This window comes from Corythoichthys intestinalis, chromosome 9 (genome assembly GCF_030265065.1).
Source record: "Corythoichthys intestinalis isolate RoL2023-P3 chromosome 9, ASM3026506v1, whole genome shotgun sequence".
Lineage (NCBI taxonomy): Eukaryota > Metazoa > Chordata > Actinopteri > Syngnathiformes > Syngnathidae > Corythoichthys > Corythoichthys intestinalis.
The window spans coordinates 52946657-52962692 of NC_080403.1; positions in this window are offsets into that span (position 1 = coordinate 52946657).

The window sequence follows — 16036 nt, forward strand, 5'->3', positions numbered from 1 at the left end:
GCACGTAATTCCGTTTATAACATGGTGTTTTTTTTTTTTTTTTTTGGGAGAAAAGAATGGTTGTAAAACGTACACTTTTAATGATATTTGAATTATTGTTGAGACACTTGGGAACCTGATTTTTTTTTTTTTTAAAAATGACTGGATAATATAATCATCATTATAATTGACGATTAACCCTTTGATACCCACGGGTGAAAGTGGGCCAGAACGGTCAGGAACGCAGTTCCGGCGGGGCCGGATGTATGAGGGGGAGGCCGGGGTGGGCACGGCCCACCCAGACATGAGTCGTGTCCACCCAATCAAAATGTCGGTGTTCTCATATGCATCAAAGATTGATGGGTTTTGTGATTGAATACCTGAGTTTTATTGCTTTTACGTCTTATTAGCATCATCTAGTGGACGCCTTGATTTACTGCATCTCATGCGCACTTTATTTGAAAGAAACTGCAACACGGATCGGTAGGAACGACAGTGCAAGAATGAAATAAATAAAAAGTGAAATTAATAAATGTTGATATAAATAAATAAATAAATAAATGATGAAATGAATAAATAAAAATTGAAATAAATAAATAAAAATTGAAATGAATAAATAAATAAAAATCGAAATAAATAAATAAAAGTTGAAATAAATAAATGAAAATCGAAATAAATAAAAATCGAAATAAAATTTTAAATAAATAAATATAAATTGAAATAAATAAATAAATATGTAAATAAATATTGAAATAAAAAAATAAATATTGAAATAAAAGCATTTTAATGACACTTTTAATTATTTATTTAATTGTGTATTCATTTATTGAATTTTTGCACTCCTGGTCCTCCATACATAGTACAGTAGCTACATTTTAAATGAAATAAATGACAATTAAAGGGTTAGTGCCAGCTAGTCCATGTACCTGTTTGCAATTGTGTTACAGTATGCTAGTCTACTATCACTCTCCTAAGAGAACATATTTTAGCTGTAAAACAACATACGCACACGCGGCAGAAATATTAATTCAGAAGAAATATAACAAAATATTAATAAAATGAAAGGTTTTACAACTTGAAAGTTTAGGTAGTTAAATTGATATGATATTTTTCAATTATTTATATATTCCTTTGTTTTCTGGTTAATATTTTCCAATGAAGGTTATGTATTCAGGATTTGTCTTGAAATGTTTATTGTATTTTCATTGAAATTTATTATTTGTGTGGCAAGATTAATTATGGCATAAACAATGAAGTCATTTTATAGACGGATAGGTGCTATTATAATCAATTGTATACATAAAACTTGCTTTAAAAAATAAATTCTTTCATTTGTTTATTCAGGTTGATCATAGAGCTAGGGCAGAAGATCATGAATCCAACTCCAGTTCAGCCTTGCAGTACTTTGAGCACCCCAAGTCAGACAGTCACAGTCTAGCCACATTTTCTTCATTTTTCTCTCAAAGTGCATGAACTCGATGCATTTTACAATAAAATGTAAAAAAAAAAAAAAAAAAAAAATCTCCCCTGGGCATGCCCCTGGACCCCCGTAGAGGGTCTGTGTTTCCCTTCGTACAGCGATTCTTGTGGGCTGGGCTGAGTCAAAGTCCAGGGTTGCTTTTTAGTCCCAGTCTGCGCCTGTACATCACTGATGACAATGAATGATGACGACCAACCTTCCCTGTTTAAATGGATTGGACATCTATTACAGTAAATCACAAAGAATGAGTCACATTTTGTGACCAGGTGAGCAGGTATTTGGAATTTGCCAAAAAATTGCTACTTCCAGCAAGTAATGACAATAGAGAAAATTACAATTTACAGTCCCGGGGTAGCCAAACAGTCCTCTCATTTTTCTACTGCTGGTGTTAGGTCATCGGCATGACAACAACAGGGGTAGCCAAATACCAGAAGGCCCTACAGGAGGTACAACCCCGCGTGGTGATTGTAGAGGAGGCGGCGGAGGTCATTAATGTCAGCACCTGATTCTCATTGGAGTAGGGCCGGCCCAGCCTATATGCAGACTATGCAGCTGCTTAGGGCCCCTGACCACTAGGGGGCCCTCAATCTGGCAATTGTTTAATTTATATTCTATTTTGTTTACTGCAGTTTGCTTTATTTGACTTTTGTGAGTTTTGATACTTGATTACAAGCTTAAAAAAATAAAAGTTTTTCCTTAACTTCTTTCTTTCCTCTTTTCGAAAAAGGTTTGGCGCTATCTACTGTAAGTACTGTCAATCATTTGGGGTGAGAAGTTTGAAGTATGCAGTGCAACAAAATCTGATTAATATACAAAATATGGACGTATGGGTTGGATTGCATGTATGGGTTTCACAGTACACCGTGACGAAAATGTGGGCCAAAAATATGGGCCCCTTTGCATTATTTTGCTTAGGGCTCCCAAATGGCCTGGGCCGGCCCTGCATTGGAGACCACCATCAGGTAAAAGCTGCATATTGAATTAATTCACAAGCATTCCATAGTCCTTTATGATGGCACAAGAGGGCGCCAAAACCTTGAAAATAATAAATGCTACATCTCGACCAGCCTATGCTTTTAGTACGGTACCAGAAATCTTCAACAAGCGGTCTACTAATTTGTCACCAGAAGGCGCCCAATAAATTGGACGTCTAGTGATGTCAGTGGCAGCCAATCAGTTAACATATACAGTACTTTTGCAATCTAATATTGTATCCGAATACAGCATTTCATTGTCAATACGTTCATATTTTTTCATACTTCTGACAATCTTAGAACATGTTAGAAGTGGAAAAACATGACCAAGTATGCTATAATGTTGATTCAATCAGTTGGATTGTTTTACTTAATTTGTTTTAAAATAGCTTCATTTCATGCAAGGGCATAGATTTGCATAGGGACGGTAGGGACATGACACTACCAACTTTTCAGGATGCTCAAATTGTCCCCACCAACTTTTAAACAACCTTATTGGCGTTATATCATAAGTTCAGTTACAGTTGTGGTCAAAAGTTTACATACACTTGTGAAGAACATAATGTCATGGCTCTCTTGAGTTTCCAGTTATTTCTACAACTCTTTTTTTCTCCGATAGAGTGATTGGAACAGATACTTCTTTGTCACAAAAAACATTCATGAAGTTTGGTTCTTTTATGACTTTATTATGGGTTAACAGAAAAAGTGATCAAATCTGCTGGGTCAAAACTATACATACATGGATCTGAAAAAGCGAATCATTGACTTGAACAAGTCAGGAAAGTCACTTGGAGCCATTTCAAAGCAGCTGCAGGTCCCAAGAGCAACAGTGCAAACAATTGTTTGTAAGTATAAAGTGCATGGCACTGTTTTGTCACTGCCACGATCAGGAAGAAAACGCAAGCTATCACCTGCTGCTGAGAGAAAATTGGTCAGGAGGGTGAAGATTCAACCGAGAATCACCAAAAAGCAGATCTGCCAAGAATTAGAAGCTGCTGGAACACAGGTGTCAGTGTCCACAGTCAAGCGTGTTTTGCATCTCCATGGACTGAGAGGCTGCCGTGCAAGAAGGAAGCCCTTGCTCCAAAAGCGGCACCTTAAGGCTCGACTGAAGTTTTTTGCTGATTACATGGACAAAGATAAGACCTTCTGGAGGAAAGTTCTGTGGTCAGACGAAACAAAAATCGAGCTGTTTGGCCACAATGCCCAGCAATATGTTTGGAGGAGAAAAGGTGAGGCCTTTAACCCCAAGTACACCATGCCTACCGTCAAGCACGGTGGTGTTAGTATTATGCTGTGGGGCTGTTTTTTCTGCCAATGGAACTGGTGCTTTACAGAGAGTAAATGGGATAATGAAGAAGGAGGATTACCTTCAAATTCTTCAAGATAACCTAACGTCATCAGCCCGAAGATTGGGTCTTGGGCGCAGTTGGTGTTCCAACAGGACAATGACCCCAAACACACATCAAAAGTGGTAATGGAATGGCTAAATCAGGCTAGAATTAAGGTTTTCGAATGGCCTTCCCAAAGTCCTGACTTAAACCCCATTGAGAACTTGTGGACAATGCTGAACAAACAAATCCATGTCAGAAAGCCATCAAATTTAACTGAACTGCAACAATTCTGTCAAGAGGAGTGGTCAAAGATTCAACCAGAAGCTTGCCAGAAGCTTGTGGATGGCTACCAAAAGCGCCTAATTGAAGTGAAAATGGCCAAGGGACATGTTACCAAATATTAGCGCTGCTGTATGTATATTTTTGACCCAGCAGATTTGATCACTTTTTTCTGTTCACCCACAATAGTCATAAAAGAACCAAACTTCATGAATGTTTTTTGTGACAAAGAAGTATCTGTTCCAATCACGCTATCAGAGAAAAATCGGAGTTGTAGAGATAACTGGAAATTCAAGAGAGCCATGACATTATGTTCTTCACAAGTGTATGTAAACTTTTGACCACAACTGCATATAGGTAATTTAGACTGTCTTTCCATATGTTGTATGGATAGAATTGACCCTACCATTATTAAGTGAATTACTTTCATTCTGTCCAGGCTGACATTCACCCCTTTTTCATTTGCTGAATGTTCCAGGCCATTTTTTCCCCCCTCAAACACACGTTTGAATGGCTGATGACATGACCCCCCCCCCCCCGTCTCCCCACATACACACACACACATACTCACAGCCCAGACAGAAATACAACATGATGATGACAACATGCCGCCTCCTCTGCCCCCTTCGAAGACAAGGGATATTAGAATTCTATTTCGGCCAGAAGCAGCAGCAACCACTGTAAGTAATGTAAAAAGACGTCAATGTTGTGGAGGTGGGCAACACACCACTCATTTTGCTAGTAAAAGTCCGACCTGCATCAGAGTTGACATAATGTTAAACTGTATGAATTTGTTAACCAGTGTTGGGACGCCGTTGTAAATAACGCTGTTACATAACGGCGTTATTTTTTTCAGTAACGGGGTAATCTAACTAATTATTTTTTCCGCCGTTACCGTTACTGACGGTCAACAGCGGTGCGTTACTTACTCTTAATAAATTGAAGAAACTACCAGCCATAGCAAGTCTACTCTGCTCTGTTTATTTGTCATCCAAGACTTGGGATGCGTTCAGGTTCAGGTCATGTGTTTTGTTTTGTGCTTTTTCTTAGCAAAGATATACCACACAGGACGTGCTGGAACTCTGTTTCTTTAATAGCACATATAACTTCAACATTAACACAAACGTACGGCTCTCGGCAGGCCGTGTCTCTAACTCACTCCCACATCATCTGAGCAAAACAATATTGGTGCCGTTTGCACTTTAGGGTGCCTCGGATAATTCTGTATCACAATATTACAGCACATACTTCTTATGACTCCAGGCTGTTTGTCCCTGCTCATTCAATTAGACAATGCTTTCCAAAGCTTGCTAACGTTTCTGTGTTTGCCACACCTGAATGCTAGCCTCGTTCCCATCCCCCACTCTCAGCCAGCAAGAATGCTGCTTCCATCTTGAGGACGGCAGACGCTTTGACGGTGACGGGAGGAGTAGGGGGACAGGGCTACCTGAATGCACCACCTGGATAGATGCGATGGAAGTGATTGTGATTAGTTGAGGGTTAGAGTCAAGTGTCATGGTAAGCCAATCAGAGCCAGTGTTTACACACACAAACCGGAACAGCCCGTGCGGCAAACCCACACACGCAAAACAGATGCAGAGGGATATGATGGCAGAGCATTCAGAGGAAAATTTGTCCTTTACGAGGTGGAGATATAAACACTATTTCAAGTCAAAATACTTGAAGTACAGTAGACTATGTCTACTTGACCAGTTGTCTCAGGTTGTGAGAGTTAAGATTTAATTGATTAAACTCACTTTATATTGTTTACTGCTGATTGTTATTTTATTATATTGTTTACTGTTTATTTTTGTAGCATTTCAAGTGTAGGATAAATCTGTTGCTGGTGAGGTGCAATAATTATTACAAGGTTCTCTAACACAACTACCTGTCTGTTCTTCTCTATTCTAAATTGATTCGAACACTGCTCAGAAAATTTCAAATTCTTTGACATACAACAACTTCTTTTTAAAGTAACGGAAATAATTACTTTCCCTGGTAACTAGTTACTTTTACTATAGAGTAATTCAGTTACTAACTCAGTTACTTTTTGGAAGAAGTAGTGAGCAACTATAACTAATTACTTTTTTAAAGTAACGTGCCCAGCACTGTTGCTAACCTGCAAAACTTGAGTAGGAAGCTGCTTAGAGAGTGTCCTTTGGTATGTTTTCTACTGTTAACGTTAATTAAACTGTCAGAAATGTAGTAAACCGAGGTTTAACCCCTTCTCCCTAAATTTCATTTTTATTTTATTTATGTGGTCTTAAAGCAGCCCAAAGGAGCTTTCATTTTTTGTTGAATTTGAAAGTGTTTGTGGACAAAAGCAGTAGTGTTTTACCTGAAGGAAGGTTCCATTTATATTTATTTTTGGTATTCCCTACCTAAGAATTTTTAAAGTTGTATTTAATATCTTTATTTAGACAGACAATGTTGAGTGCTCTTATTTTTTGCATTCGTGGATAGTTAAGAGATCATTTTGTATGTTAACATGATTTAACTCTGTTCAAATATTGCAATTTAAATTTGATAAACAAAAAAAACAAACAAATCTAGTAATTTATTCTGGAAGTTTAACCAAACCTACGCACTTGATTTCATGACTCCTCATGAATGATACTTTTTTTCTTGAGCATAAACCTGCAGCTCAGTCATTTGTGCTTGTTATTATCGAGTCATACATCATTGATGCGATGCTGTATAGAAACCAAAAGATGGCCCTGTTGATTCACTCTCAACTCTTTTGCTGACCATGGAAGCTATTTAAAATAACGACTATTGATTCCTAATCGAGCACAGGATTTCCCATGCCTAATTAAAGAAAAAGAAAAAAAAAGAAAAGAGGGAAAAAAGCACACATTTTTGGAACAGGAGGTGACTAAGAAATAACCTCAAATCAACTGAAAGTGACCCGGAAATGCCACAAAACCTACAAGAAGTGACCCAGAAATGGTACAAATCAACAGGAAGTTACCCAAAAACAATTGCAAGTGACCTGACATTTTATCAAGTTCTGTAAAGGATTCTCACGCAACCGGGGGGGGGGCTAAAGTGTCATTGCATGTAATTGACTTTCCTATATGTATTTATATATATATATATATATATATATATATAAGTTTTACAGCAATAAAACAAACATCAAACATCAATTAAATGAACAAAAAAGATATTTTTATAATGTTTCAAAATTATTTTTCGAACAGATCATGTGACTAGCACCTTGAACGGTCATTTGCTTTACATATTATTTAAAAAAAAAAAATAGGGGAGGGCAATTTTTTTTTCAAATGATTTTTTTTCTTTGTTTGAAAATATTTTTTTCTGATTGAAGCAACTTTTTAGGGGATTGAATGATTTAGACACAAAGGATTCCTAAAATCAAAGAAACCTTTTTAAATTAAAAATTAAGTGTTCAAATGCAAATATTTGCAGTTCCTCGGCGTTCTCCTGCCTCCGCCTTCCCCTCTCTTCTCTGACTGGACATCCGCCCTGCGCTCCGTCGCGGGTTGCTGGCTGGGCGCCCGTGTATCAGTGGGGTGTTGCCTGCACCGGCGGGGGACCCTGCCCTGCCTTGGGCTTTGTGGGCCGCTGGGGGTGGGGGTAGACGTGGGGTTGGTGGTGTGTCCCCTCCTGCCATCCCTAAAGGGCCGGTTGATGGGTGCGCGGGCGGCCCGTGGGACCACCCTGGATCCCGGAGGGGGTGGGGGGGGGCGATGGCTCCTTTGCTGGGCTGCGGGAGGAGGGATGGGCTGCGATTTACCCCCCCACCCCCACCCCCGGGCTGGCTGGGTGGGGGCCGTGGCCCTGGGTTGGCGCCCGCGCGGCTTCTCCGCCCGTCTGCGTGGCTGTCGCGCGCCCGATGGGGCTTGCGTGCTGCTGGATGTGGTAGGGCATGCTCGGGTTGGGGGTGCTGGTGCCGGGATTGGCGATGGGGCGGTGTAGGGTTGGTCGCCAACGGGCTTACATCCATAAGAGATTCACACGATTACTGGGTTCTAGATCACAGAACTGATTTGTGTACACTCTTCCCCTTTCAATCACTTAGCTTACAGACACCCCCACCCCCATCCCCCTCTTTCACTGGCCAATAAGCCCCGCATGGTGTAAACCGGAAATACATCTCGCTGACGATGGCACCAGCATATTAGTAATTTGTCTAGATGTTCAATGTATTTCTTGTTGTTGTTTATGTGTTTCTTTTCTTTCTTCTCGTGTTTCTTTTCTTCTGTCCCCCCATAATCCTTTCCTGTTCGCTGCTTTGTCATAATAAAAAGGTATTTTGACTGATCACAATGGGAGTATGTCAGACACTCAATGTGAAACATTAAAACTTTTCAGACTATCCGGGCACTTAGACGTCCATTCTCTGTGTCAAACAGCTGAACAGGACAGGTAAAGACAAACAAACAAACAAAACAAAACAAAACAAAACAAAAAAGCAAATATTTGAGTCTCAAATATTTTTTCGCATTCAAAAACTTTTTTTTCTATGATTGAATTTTTTCTTTTTTTGGATTGAAGTGATTTACATACACTTGTGAAGAACATAATGTCATGGCTCTCTTGAGTTTCCAGTTATTTCTACAACTCAGTTTTTTCTCTGATAGAATGATTGGAACAGATACTTCTTTGTCACAAAAAACATTCATGAAGTTTGCTTCTTTTATGACTTTATTATGGGTGAACAGAAAAAAGTGACCAAATCTGCTGGGTCAAAAATATACATGCAGCAGCGCTAATATTTGGTAACATGTCCCTTGGCCATTTTCACTTCAATTAGGCGCTTTTGGTAGCCATCCGCAAGCTTCTGGCAAGCTTCTGGTTGAATCTTTGATCACTCCTCTTGACAGAATTGGTGCAGTTCAGTTAAATTTGATGGCTTTCTGACATGGACTTGTTTCTTCAGCATTGTCCACAAGTTCTCAATGGGGTTTAAGTTAGGACTTTGGGAAGGCCATTCGAAAACCTTAATTCTAGCCTGATTTAGCCATTAAATTACCACTTTTGACGTGTGTTTGGGGTCATTGTCCTGTTGGAACACCCAACTGCGCCCAAGACCCAATCTTCGGGCTGATGACGTTAGGTTATATTGAAGAATTTGAAGGTAATCCTCCTTCTTCATTATCCCATTTACTCTCTGTAAAGCACCAGTTCCATTGGCAGAAAAAACAGCCCCACAGCATAATACTAACACCACCGTGCTTGACGGTAGGCATGGTGTACTTGGGGTTAAAGGCCTCACCTTTTCTCCTCCAAACATATTGCTGGGCGTTGTGGCCAAACAGCTCGATTTTTGTTTCTTCTGACCACAGAACTTTCCTCCAGAAGGTCTTATCTTTGTCCATGTAATCAGCAAAAAACTTCAGTCGAGCCTTAAGGTGCCGCTTTTGGAGCAAGGGCTTCCTTCTTGCACGGCAGCCTCTCAGTCCATGGAGATGCAAAACACGCTTGACTGTGGACACTGACACCTGTGTTCCAGCAGCTTCTAATTCTTGGCAGATCTGCTTTTTGGTGATTCTCGGTTGAATCTTCACCCTCCTGACCAATTTTCTCTCAGCAGCAGGTGATAGCTTGCGTTTTCTTCCTGATCGTGGCAGTGACAAAACAGTGCCATGCACTTTATACTTACAAACAATTGTTTGCACTGTTGCTCTTGGGACCTGCAGCTGCTTTGAAATGGCTCCAAGTGACTTTCCTGACTTGTTCAAGTCAATGATTCGCTTTTTCAGATCCATGTATGTATAGTTTTGACCCAGCAGATTTGATCACTTTTTCTGTTAACCCATAATAAAGTCATAAAAGAACCAAACTTCATGAATGTTTTTTGTGTACCATATTCAATGGATGACGATCTTGGCGAAAAGTATTGCTGTCCTAAGCAGCGTGATTTAGAATTCCCCTCAAGAATGATGGGAAACAAAAAAACGCTCATTTTCAACTGATTATTATAAATATTCTTGTAAGTTCATTTTATTACTAACATTGCGTTTTGGAGTCATCAACATGTTGTGCCCCCCTGGCCCCAAAGTCAAACTCCGCCTATGGATATGAATAACAAATGTCCAGTATAACAAAGCAAAATAATGCTAAAATAACAGCACCGCCTCAATGAGTTGCATTTCCCTCCTCACTGAGTTGCATTCTCCTCCCCGCCTCACCTCATGATGGATGTGCCCCTGTCATAAAAAGCAGCTTAAATGCAAAAATAGTGGTATTTGCAGGATCGGTGGGGGCAGCACAATTTGCTGTCACAGGACAAGTGTTCAAATTGGGCGAATGTTAAAGGGGGTGTCACTTTCTTCAGTATTTATAGGCTTTAAGCGGCGGCTTGCACAGAGAGAAGCTCCATGGAGAAATGGCAATATCCTATGTGGTGGACGGTCTCGTCGATCATGTCGGATGGCCTTAACGCGCATTGTTGCTGAAGTTGCAGTCAAACACACGTGGTGTTTTTAGGACGTGTTGCAACATTGTGCCGGACCAATAAACATTGACAGTATACAGTCCCTGACAAAAGTCTTGTCGCTTATCCATTTTGTAGAAACAATTGCTAATAACCTGACTTTTAATTTTTCAATTGGTTTCAGAAACGGCTCGTATGAAAGCTAAGAGCCTGCCAAATGAAGTTGAATGTACAAAAATATATTTGTTTCACTGAAAAAAGACATCATTTAATGAAGACATAAAGGTCAAATTTTGGCAAGACAAAAGTTTTGTCACCTCAATAAAGTAGTGTGAAAATTGAACAAAAAATGTACTTCAAATACAAAAATATGTTACGTAACATAAGCGAATTAAGTAGTGGTGCTGTGAGATCCAAATGTATTATTTTGTATGACTTCCATGGGCTTCGGCAAGGATTCAGACAATTTATTGATGAAGTCGTCAGGAACATCAAAGAAAGCAGTCTTGCATGCCTCCCAGAGTTCATCAACATTCTTGGGTTTCGTCTTCCATGCTTCCTCTTTCATCCTACCTCAGACATGCTCAATGATGTTCATGTTTGGTGACTGGGCTGGCCATTCCTGAAGGATCTTGGTTTTCTTTCCCTTGAGGAACTTTGAGGTAGAGATTGAAGTAGGGCTGCAGCTATCAAACATTTTAGTAGTCGAATAATCGATGCACTGGTTAGTTCGAATAATCGAGTAATCGGATAAGGAACATAAAAAATTAAAATACCTGAGCTGCGCCTCAAACGGTATAATTAAAAAAATAATAAATGAGGATCTATGTACAACAAATGAACAATTGGCTAACTTACATAGAAAAAGTCAGCTCACTTAAATGCTATAAAATGCTAAAGTTTTTTTTTTTTTTTTACAATGCTCTAAACAAATGGTTCAGACACATATTCCCACAAAAAAGCGGCTAAATATGCCTATTAACTAAATTATGAATCTATTAAAAAAAAAAAAAAAAAAAAACATTAGCTCAAGCAAAACTTAGCTTACGTTGCTCTTAACGGGGAGCAGTTGGATTCAGCCATGTGAAAAGAGGCAGACCAGAGGGCCGTGTATCCACCCTAATCAGTAAAACTAAGTGCAAACACTTTCAAAATAAACCATTACAACGCCAATTAAATGAAACTAATACTCGAAGCAACTACATTTAATTCGAATATTTTTTTCTAATTGAATACTCGAGTTCATGGATTAATCGTTGCAGCACTAGATTGAAGTATGGAATGGAGCACCATCCTGCTGCAGAATTTGTCCCTTTTTATGGTTAGGAATGTAAGAGGCAGCTAAGATTTGTTGAGATTTCAGACTATTTATGTTGCTTTCCACTCTGCAGATATCTCAGGGTGCAGACAATTAAAAAAAACGTGTGGCATTTGCCAAGGCCCACAGCCTGTCAAAAGGATGGACACTGGAAAAGTGGCAAAATGTGGATTTTTCAGATGAATCTTCCATTGAATTACACCACAGTTGCCGAAAAGTTGTTGATATTTCAGACTATTTATGTTGCCTTCCACCCTGCAGATCTCTCGCACACCCCATACTGGATGTAACCCCAGACCATGATTTTGCACCACCAAATTTCACTGTTTTCTGAGTGAATCTCGGATCCATGCGGGCTCCAGTAGGTCTCCAGCAATATTTGGAATATCAACAAATCTTAGCTGCCTCTTACATTCCTAACCATAAAAAGGGATAAATTCTGCAGCAGGATGGTGCTCCATCGCGTACTTCAACCTCCACCTCAAAGTTCCTCAAGGCATCTGTCATCCTCATCCGTCATAACCCAACTTCAGCACCATCTCCACTCCTCCCATATGTTTGAAACATTTCAATCTGGATTCTGTGCACACCATAGTACTGAAACAGCTCTCATCAAACTAACCAATGATCTTCTCCTTGCCGCTGACTCTGGTTCTATCTCCATCCTCCTCCTCCTCAACCTTTCTGCGGCATTTGACACGATTGACCACAACATCCTCCTCCACCGTCTTCAGTCAATAGGGATATCTGGCACTGCACTCCTCTGGTTCACCTCCTATCTCTCCGATCGTCACCACTTCGTCTCCATCAATAACCATAAATCCCACACCTCTCCAGTCACCCATGGTGTCCCCCAAGGTTCGGTCCTCGGCCCCCTCCTCTTCATAATCTATATGCTTCCCCTCGGTCAAATCATTCGCCACCATGGACTCAATTTCCACTGTTATGCAGACGTCACTCAACTGTACATTTCAGCTAAATCAATCACCCCTGTCATTCTCTCTAAAATCTCAAACTGCCTGTCCGACATAAAAACCTGGATGGACAGTAACTTTCTCAAACTCAACAGTAACAAAACAGAACTTCTCATCACCGGACCCAAAGCTTTCCTCCCCTCTGTACAGAACCTCACTCTCCTCATTGATGGTCACCCTGTCACCCCCTCCACCTCCGTACGCAATCTTGGCATCATAATGGACTCAACACCGTCATTCCAATCACACATCAGCCACCTATCTAAAACCTCCTTCTTTCATCTCCGCAACATCGCCCCCATCCGTCCTTCACTGCTTCAAGAAGCTTCATTTGGCCGTCACTGTTCTCTTGGGGGAGACAGTCAATCTCTACTACCACCTGCTGTCAACATTGTTGTCATCCAACATGCCTCCTAGCATTCATTGCAGTGCTACAGATATAAATGACAATCAAAATTCATGTTCTGCGCTAATAATTTCTTCAGTCACTGTTCCAATTGTTTCGTTAGTTGTGAGTTAAGGTATTTAGTAACACTTTATTCGACAGTGACGCCATAAGACTGACATAAAACCATCATAATTTTGACACGGCACTGCCATGAGCATTAATGAATGCCCTATAACAGATGACATTTTGTGTCATCCGGCAAATTATCTCCATTTTGAATGGATGTAAAAGGTCCGAGCTGGACATAAATGGAGTTAGTGACATAATTTGCTGGATTACACGTAATGATATCTGTCATAAGCATTCATTAATGCCCATGATAATGTCATGTAACAATTATGACGGTCTTATGGCAGTCTAATGACGCCGATGTCAAATAAAGTGTTACCTATTAACCCAGATAATTTAAAAGATAAGACGCACTGGACTATAAGCTGCAGGATTCAAAATGAGAGAAAAAAGCAGCGGCTTCTGGTCCAAAAATTACGGTACTCGATTATTTGAACTAAGTTGTCCATCAATTAATCGACCACTAAAATATTCGATAGCTCAGCCGTAATTTATGCTATTAAATTCTAATCATAACACATGTAAATTTATCTTTCAATTAACATTTAAGTTTTTCTCCACTTGAGGGCACTCATGCTCTTTGAGCGGGTGATGTTTCATTTCTCTAGATTTTTCTAGTTTTTGTGAATTGTTTTTGCCTAATATGGTCTTGTAATACGTGATAGTGCAGAATAATAATATCAAAAATAATAATAAAGATAATACAAATCCCAAAAATTTCACACATTATAAGCAGTTACTCACAATGTTACTCATTATTATTTTTACCAAATACTTTTTTTTATATATTTGAGCAAACTTTTACTTTCTGATTTTGATTATTTATTTATGGAAATTTTTTTGGCTACTCTACCCACCTCTTTAGGTGTTTCAAAAAACAAAAAAGTAGCGCGGCGTCAGCTATGTCCTAATTTTCAAAAACATTTGCAAATTGAAGTAAAATCTACAATGTTTTGGTTCATGTTGCTAATGAACACTCATTAAAAAAAGCTTTCATGAATTAACTGACATGACTTTCATGTTGTTTTTACTCTTCGTGTATCACTGAAATCCGATTTAGGTTTTGGTTTGCGGCACAAGCCTACTAATATTTTGAAAAATTGCTTTTTAAATTAAACCACTCGCTAGCTCGAACATGTAAACAAGTTCTCGTGTATTATTCAAAAGCCAAACATGCTTCATAGGACATGAAGGTATAAGAAGCCCTTTGCTTTGGATATTTTCGGTGTTCATTATACGTGATATGTCGAGAGTCATCCGCCGTTTATTTCATAACTCATGAATAAGCAATATTCACGGCTGACACAGCGCTGAATGTTTTATTTACATGTGTTTTTTATTAGGAAGCAAGAAATATTGAACACTGAGTCCATCAAGCGTCAAAAGGAAGTTACTTTTTGGAGGGTGTCGTCTTATAAATTAAGGAAAGATATAAAAAACCTTCCTACTGGTGTAGCTTTAAAGTGCATGTGACACGAAAAAGCATGTTTCTTTCATAATACACGCGGTATTTTATGCTCCTCAATGATATGGACCGCTTGGATGTGTGTGGAAGCGATTGCTATATTTACAGTGCCTTGACCGTTAGTTGGCGCCATGGTTTGCGGGCTCGCAGTGATGACGTCATTGGGATCTTTCCAAATGTGTAGCGTGTTCAACAATTGCTTATTGCTGAACTCGCGAAGTAAAATGCCACGATGTGCTGCTTTTGGATGCAATTTCCAGTCAAATGGAAACAAAGGGAGTAAAGTGAGTGGTCAAGGTGGAAATATTATTTTTAGTGAATAAATGTGCATAAGTGGAAGCTTCTCTCCCTTTTTGGTCCCTGTATGCACGTATCCTACCCACCACGCGTTTCAACTGGCGCCCGAACATTTTTCCTGGATCCTCAGTCAAGTAAGGGATCCGTCTATTTTCTGGATCCGACGGTCCCACTGCGTATGCAATATTGGTTTCGGACCTGTCCATTTTTTTGATTCATCGGTCCCACAGCGGCTTTTCAGATCAGTCTATTTTGTGGATTCGACAGCCTGATCACGGCTGCGACATTGCCATGGGATCGGTCTAATTCCTGGATCTTCGAGTGAGTAAAAACGCGGATTTGGATTACTATTGCTATCTTTTTTGTTGACTATTCTTCGTGGGAGTTTTCCCCAAATCATACTAAATAATTAAAGCACTATGGCACGCTACAGTGACGACAGTGACTCTGACGTGGACCTTACAACAATGTTGGAATTCGTCAGGGAATGCGTGTTTGCGTACTGCTGAGCTCCTGAGTGAAGAGCGGTCAAGGTGGAAATATTATTTTTTGTGAATAAATGTGCATAAGTAGAAGCTTCTCCCCTTTTTGGTACTTTTATACACGTATCCTAGGTACCACGCGTTACAATGTACAAGACATGTATTACACAAGGTGTGCTCTTTGGCCTGTACTGTATGTAAAGCACACGACAGCTCTGGATGCTAACAATCTACATAATTATATTGGGATAAGTTTGAAAACGCAATATGCTTACCTTGAATATCTGCTAATAAAACCGGACAGCATACAATCTCGCTCCCAACCGGAGTTCCCAACAGCACTCTCTCGCATCACCAGTTTTGCCCAACTTTTGTCTTATCAGGTATTTGCTGCACACATTTTTCCCTGAACCTCGTCTTGTGAAAGACCGAAAGTGCTGTCCTGCTCTTCACTTTTCAGATCTGGTTCAAATAGGAGGGGTAGAACCGACAACATGTTGGGATAGCTAACGAGTGACACGCTGGAATTTCGGC